The 6,437-nt window shown below is 49.7% G+C and overlaps 1 protein-coding gene across 1 annotated transcript in view; it reads left to right on the top strand.

Moving 5' to 3' along the window:
- Nucleotides 1-1,862: 1,862 nt before the first annotated feature.
- Nucleotides 1,863-6,437, top strand: part of LOC103184939 (copine-3-like) — a 28,180-nt gene continuing 23,605 nt past the window's right edge. The window contains 1 exon segment of the mRNA NM_001292265.1: nucleotides 1,863-1,927. The gene's annotated coding sequence lies outside the window, so the exon portion shown is untranslated.

The following is a 6,437-nucleotide window of genomic DNA, read 5'->3' as shown; positions in this document are numbered from 1 at the left end:
CACAAGACGTGTGCAGTATCAAACAAATGGCAGGACATGGACACAGGTGTATTTTCACTTCTCCTGGGTATGCCCTTCTACCTTTGTATCCCAGCGATATCTTCAGGATACCGCAATGCTTCACATAATTCTTACTGTGAAGTGTAGTGACTGTATTTTTGCAAGCAAACGGTGGATTGTCGGGGATGTATTTGTGGTATGAGCAGGACGCATTGCTAATGTCTATTTTGGCGCACTGGACATGTCGTGCGCAGTAAGTGTCACTTGCTCTCTGCCCTACAAATCCTGCCAAGACTGGCTGGGATATCACCAGCATCGCCTTGGAATACTGCAGACCCACCTGGTTACCAAAACTGCCGCAAAGAGTTGACTCAATTTCCATATTCCATTGCCAGCACATCACTTTGGAGGCAGCTGAGTCCCAAAGAGATTCTGCGTTATCTCCTGACATATATATAGATATATTAAATAAAAATCACTCAATTCGTGACTATTTGTGGGACACACAGTGTGGAAGTGGCTGCCGCATTCTCCCACAAAATAGTCAATTCACTTTACAGTACATACTGTGAAGTGCTTTGAGACGCCTGAACAACAACAAAATTACATTTATAGAGCGCCTTTCACATCGGGAGGACGTCCCAAGGCGCTGTATTAAATGCAAAGCTTGTTATTATTATTTCCTTCCCTTCTCCCCTCGGCTGGTCACAGCTTGGTCAGTGGGCATGTGGCCAGTGCTGGGCTGAGCCCTGTGACTTGCAGTGTTTGGAGAAGAGCCCGGGGAGTGGCTGTGGGAGGGCAGGGCTGAGCAGGGGTGGGCTGGGGAGGGCTGAGCAGGGGAGGGCTGAGCAGGGGAGGGCAGGGCTGAGCAGGGCTGGGGAGGGCTGAGCAGGGCTGGGGAGGGGAGGGCTGAGAAGGGCTGGGCAGGGCTGGGAAGGGGAGGGCTGACCAGGGCTGGGGAGGGGAGGGCTGACCAGGGCTGGGGAGGGGAGGGGGGCTGAGCAGGGCTGGGGAGGGCAGGGGAGGGCTGAGCAGGGCTGGGGAGGGGAGGGCTGGGGAGGGCTGGGGAGGGCTGAGCAGGGCTGGGGAGGGCTGAGCAGGGCTGGGGAGGGGAGGGCTGACCAGGGCTGGGGAGGGGAGGGGAGGGGAGGGCTGAGCAGGGCTGGGGAGGGGAGGGCTGACCAGGGCTGGGGAGGGGAGGGCTGACCAGGGCTGGGGAGGGGAGGGGAGGGCTGAGCAGGGCTGGGGAGGGCTGAGCAGGGCTGGGGAGGGGAGGGGACGGCTGACCAGGGCTGGGGAGGGCAGGGGAGGGCTGACCAGGGCTGGGGAGGGGAGGGGAGGGCTGACCAGGGCTGGGGAGGGGAGGGCTGACCAGGACTGGGGAGGGAGGGGAGGGCTGAGCAGGGCTGGGGAGGGGAGGGCAGGGGAGGGCTGAGCAGGGCTGACCAGGGCTGGGGAGGGCAGGGGAGGGCTGAGCAGGGCTGGGGAGGGGAGGGGAGGGCTGACCAGGGCTGGGAGGGAGGGCAGGGGAGGGCTGAGCAGGGCTGACCAGGGCTGGGGAGGGCAGGGAGGGCTGAGCAGGGCTGGGGAGGGGAGGGGAGGGCTGACCAGGGCTGGGGAGGGGAGGGGAGGGCTGAGCAGGGCTGACCAGGGCTGGGGAGGGCAGGGGAGGGCTGAGCAGGGAGGGAGGGGAGGGGCAGTGCTGCACACACTCAGTGCCACTCACACACTCACTCACACACTCACAGCTCCGCTCCAATCCGCCCCTGAGAGCCGCGGCCCCAAACCCTCCCTCTGGAGCCGCTGCTTTGACTTCGCATTTCCTTCCCACAAACTTCCTGCCTCTCCTCCTCCTCCTCCTCCTCCTCTGGAGCCGCTCCCGACAGGAGGCGGTTTGCGCGCTCGGAGTCGCGGGGACCGTTCACAGGTAATGTTGTTGACCGACACTCGGAGCACATTCGCTGGACTTTGGGTTTCCGATGTTGTTTTGGGTACTTTGGGAGAGGCGCCGCGTTGGGGAAAAGGGCGACAGTGCTCTGCGCCTCAGTCCAGACGGGAGTGAGGTTCCGCCTCGAGGGCTTCGCGGTGAACAGGAACCAGTTTCAGGGGAAGAATCGCTGGAACATTGGTCATCACTGCAACGTGGGTTTCTCCCGCAGTGTCATATCCTCTTTCCAGATGTGCACAGTGTGTGTGTGTGTGTGTGTTTGCAGTGGAAACTTCTTCACACGACATCTTCCACACAGTCAGTCAGTCAGTCCCCTGCGCTCTGATAACTGCGGTGGAGCAAAATATGTCAGTGGAATCCACTCGAGATGTGAATACACCACATGTGGAGTCCTGTGGCTCAGCGGTCAGAGCGCTCGCTTTGCAAGCGAGAGACCCGGGTTCAGTTCCCGGCAGGTCAGGGCGAAACCTCGGGCAAGTTTCCTGACTCCGCGCGCCTGATAATATTCCCTCCCAAAAACAAAAACAAAAACAATAATAAATTGGTCATTTTCAATCCATGACTGTTTGTGGGACATTGCGGTGCGCAGTTGGCTGCTGCGTTCGCCCACAAATACACAGTCAATTCACTTTACAGTATATTCTGTGAAGCGCTTTTGGACGTCTAGAAGACGTGAAAAGCGCTATGTCAAATGCAAGGATTATTATTATTATGTCACCCCCCCCCCCCCCCGCTAGCTTGTGTTTAAGAACACCAGGAATTGCGGCAAATTGGTTGAATTTGGTCTTGCTTTGGAACTCTTGTCATTTTTAAGACCTGCGGCGAAATAAAAAAGCTTTCAACTTCAGACCGAACGTAAGATTTTTCCCCATTTATGCGTGAGTTTTTAAAAAGTTTGACCAAATGGTCTTACAGCCTAAGACTGAGTTGAATCGTGGACCTTGACTGGCAAAGAGATGATGGGAGGTGTAGCATAGGGCATTCTGACACATGTGGAGGGATGGACACTTTAGTAAACTCTGTCAAACTGAGATGGTTCACAGATTTCCAGACATTTCTTCAGACATTTATAATACAACTTGATTTGGTGAAATGGGGGTGGGGGGAGAGAAGAAGGAATCTCCCAACCCTCTTCCTTCCCCACTTTTGACTCACGACTGTAGAAACAGGGCTCTTTTTGGAGGAGGCCATTCAGCCTCTCAAGATAGTATCAGTGGTACAGGAGAGTCATGTGTGATTTTGTTTATTAAACATTGGGACAAACCAGATGGAGGCGATGACCTTTTTGCTATGTTGCAAGTTTTTCTCTTGGTCTCTGATACTCTCAGTGGCAAGCTATGAAGTTTTAGCTGGTTAAATTCCAGCAATACCCCAACACACACATCGGGTCCTCAATCTGGCACTTAGAATCTGGAGATTCCTATTATGAAAAGCCCGTATCCTGAAGGGATTTCCCCACCCTTGGATGCATTGTAAAAGCACCAACTTTAATAATGGCTTCCCTTGATAATTAAACAACGTTTAATTATTATTATGTCACCCCCCCCCCCGCTAGCTTGTGTTTAAGAACACCAGGACGACGTTAAACAACACATGAGTAACTCTAGCTCCCAACTTCCTAAAGCTGGGTCAGTATATCAGTTTCTAAATTAAAAGTATCTATTCTGTCATTCGTGATATGTCAGATCTTCACTAAATCCACCTTAAAGGTGCAGTGCCTCTATACTTAAAATCAGGGATGGCCAACTTGTGGCTCACGGGCCACATTATGCATGTATAGAATTTTCACTCCTATGGACTGCAAACTGGTTATTCCTGCTTAAAATAATGCATAATCACTGCACCCTTCAGCCCCAGGTGTTGAGCTGTAAATAGACTGAAAAGGATCTGCAAACAGTAAAGTGAAAAGCAAATGAGAGATCACAACAACAGTGTAACTTGAGTCACCGGTTGAAGATGATAATAATAATAATAATCCTTGCATTTGATATAGCGCTTTTCACGTCTTCTAGACATCCCAAAGAGCTTCACAGAATATACTGTAAAGTGAATTGACCGTATATTTGTGGGCGAACGCGGCAGCCAATTGCGCACAGCAGGGTCCCACAAACAGTCGTGGATTGAAAATGACCAATTTATTATTGTTTTGTTTATGCTGGTATAAATATGCTGGTTATTCCACTGAATATTGTTGGGAACTATTCATTATGTACATGACTTGTGCTGCTTACACCCCACTTCTCTACCCACCCCGTTCACTTGGCCAGCTTTGGCCTCTTGCGTGGCTCTCGTCCCCTCCTCTCCATCGTTGATGGCCGTGCTTTGATCCCTAACACCCGAGACACTGGAACTCTCTGCCTCAAGCCTTCCACTTCACCTCTTCAACAACAACTTGCATTTATATAGTGCCTTTCACGTGGGGTAGCGTCTCGGAGTGCTTTATCTCCTTAAGAACATACCTTAAGATCTTTGTCTTTGACCGTGCCTATGGTCACCTCTGTGCTCACCCTTCCTTGGCGTCAAGCTCCACCTTTGTTAATACGCTTTGAGATGGTAACCCACATGAAGCGCTCTATATAAATGCAAGTTGTTGTTTTTGTTGTGGAGCATTAACGTCTTATATTTGTTTCAAACTATTCTTCCCGGGAATTTTTTGAATAATAATTATTTACCCTCTCTATAACTACTCTCAGGAATCTCTGCTCAAATTCAGGCAGCTGTGGAAGCAGGCTGGGAGGGAAATAGTTAATTTCATTAAATCTCGTCAGTGTGTTAACCTAATTAAAAATCTCTTTCCTTTTTGTGGACAGGTTTCATCCATCTTCTTGCTCGTAGTAGCTTCGATTGAAGTATTTCCAAAATAACACTTTTCACTAGAAAGAAAAGGAATTATAAATGTATCTTTGGGAACGTCCCTGATGTCAATAAATTAACACTGGATTCTTTTTATTTAGGATGAAGCTTTGTGTTCAGTGTTTTATGAGTTGCATGCTAATTGAATTGCAATAGTGAGTCAAGCTAAAAAGCATGTAATAAACAAAGGCCATTGGAATGAATAAGGAAAGGCCCATAAATTCCAGTCAGCGCATACTGTACCGTATTCCTATCACAGGCTTCACCCACTCGTATTTCCTGGGAATTAGCATCATAGATACCTGGATCTCTCAGATAATTAAACAAAAACTTTCAAAAGCACTCAGCATCTCCACTCCTCAAATCTTGGAAGACAGATTCTGCTGAGGAAGCAATATAGAGGAATACTCAAGGCCTGAATGAAGGAACAGCCGTGGGCTAAGGTCTGAATATCTGTGTTCCAAAGCCTGTGGGAAAATTCATGAGGCTGAGGATTTGAATTGAATGGTAGATCATAAGTGAAGGGGTTGGAGATGATAAAGCAAGTTATATGAGAAAGTAATTTCAGTGAAGCAGTTGCATTGATGGTACATCAATATTGGTATGAAAATAATAATAACCCTTCCTTTTGATATTGCGCCTTATCACATCTTCAAGACACCTTAAAGCGCTTCATAGAATATACTGTAAAGTGTAGTGACTACTTTATTGGCGAAACACGGATGTCAATTGCGCACAGCAGTGTATCACAAACAGTCGTGGATTGAAGCGACCAATTTACTATTTTTTTTTTGAAGGCATTATTTCTCCCGGAAAAGCAATCTGCCAATCAACTAACAACCGGGTTCCTATTTACTGTTAGGTAAACAGGGGAGTATGGAGTAAGGAAACTTGCCCAACGTATCGCCCTGCTGGGAATCCAACCCAGGTCTCTCATTTGCAAGGCAAGCGCTCTAACCACTGAGCTTCAGGAGTCGTGGTTTGAATGACCACATTATTATTATTGTTATGATGTGTGGGAGGTTGAGCATTATGCTAGTCGATGTCGTTGGGTGACCCAGACTACTGAATAATCTTTATTGTTTATTGTCTTGTGCGGCGTTCCTAAGGGCTCTGTCCTTGGTCCCTTCCTCTTCAATACCTATATGCTCCCTCTTGGTGACATCATCAGCAGACATGGGTACAGCTTCCACATGTATGCGAATGATACCCAACTCTACCTCTCTGCCTCCACCCTTGACTCCAGGGCCACTGCTGTGCTGGCAGAATGTCCGTCAGACACCAAGTCCTGGATGAGAACTAACTTTCTTCAGTTGAACGTCAACAAGACCGAGGCTCTCCTTGGTTCCCATCAGCGCCTCCATCACCATCCATGGCTACACACTCCACCTCACTGAGCCAATCCGGAATCTTGGGGTCTTGTTTGACGCTCAACTATCCTTTCTACCTCACATCTGCGCCATGACCCGCTCTGCCTTCCCCCACCTCCACAACGTCACCCGGCTCCGCCACTGTCTCGCACCGCAGGCCACCAAAACTCTCATACGCACCTTCATTACATCGAGGCTGAACTATGCAAACTCACTGCTTGTCGGCCTCCCCAACTCCTCCCTTCACAGGCTGCAGATCATCCAGA

Source organism: Callorhinchus milii, unplaced genomic scaffold (genome assembly GCF_018977255.1).
Source record: "Callorhinchus milii isolate IMCB2004 unplaced genomic scaffold, IMCB_Cmil_1.0 Scaffold2, whole genome shotgun sequence".
Taxonomy (NCBI): Eukaryota; Metazoa; Chordata; class Chondrichthyes; order Chimaeriformes; family Callorhinchidae; genus Callorhinchus; species Callorhinchus milii.
The sequence above is the reverse complement of the archived record's forward strand: the minus strand, read 5'-3'. Positions and strand labels throughout refer to the sequence as shown.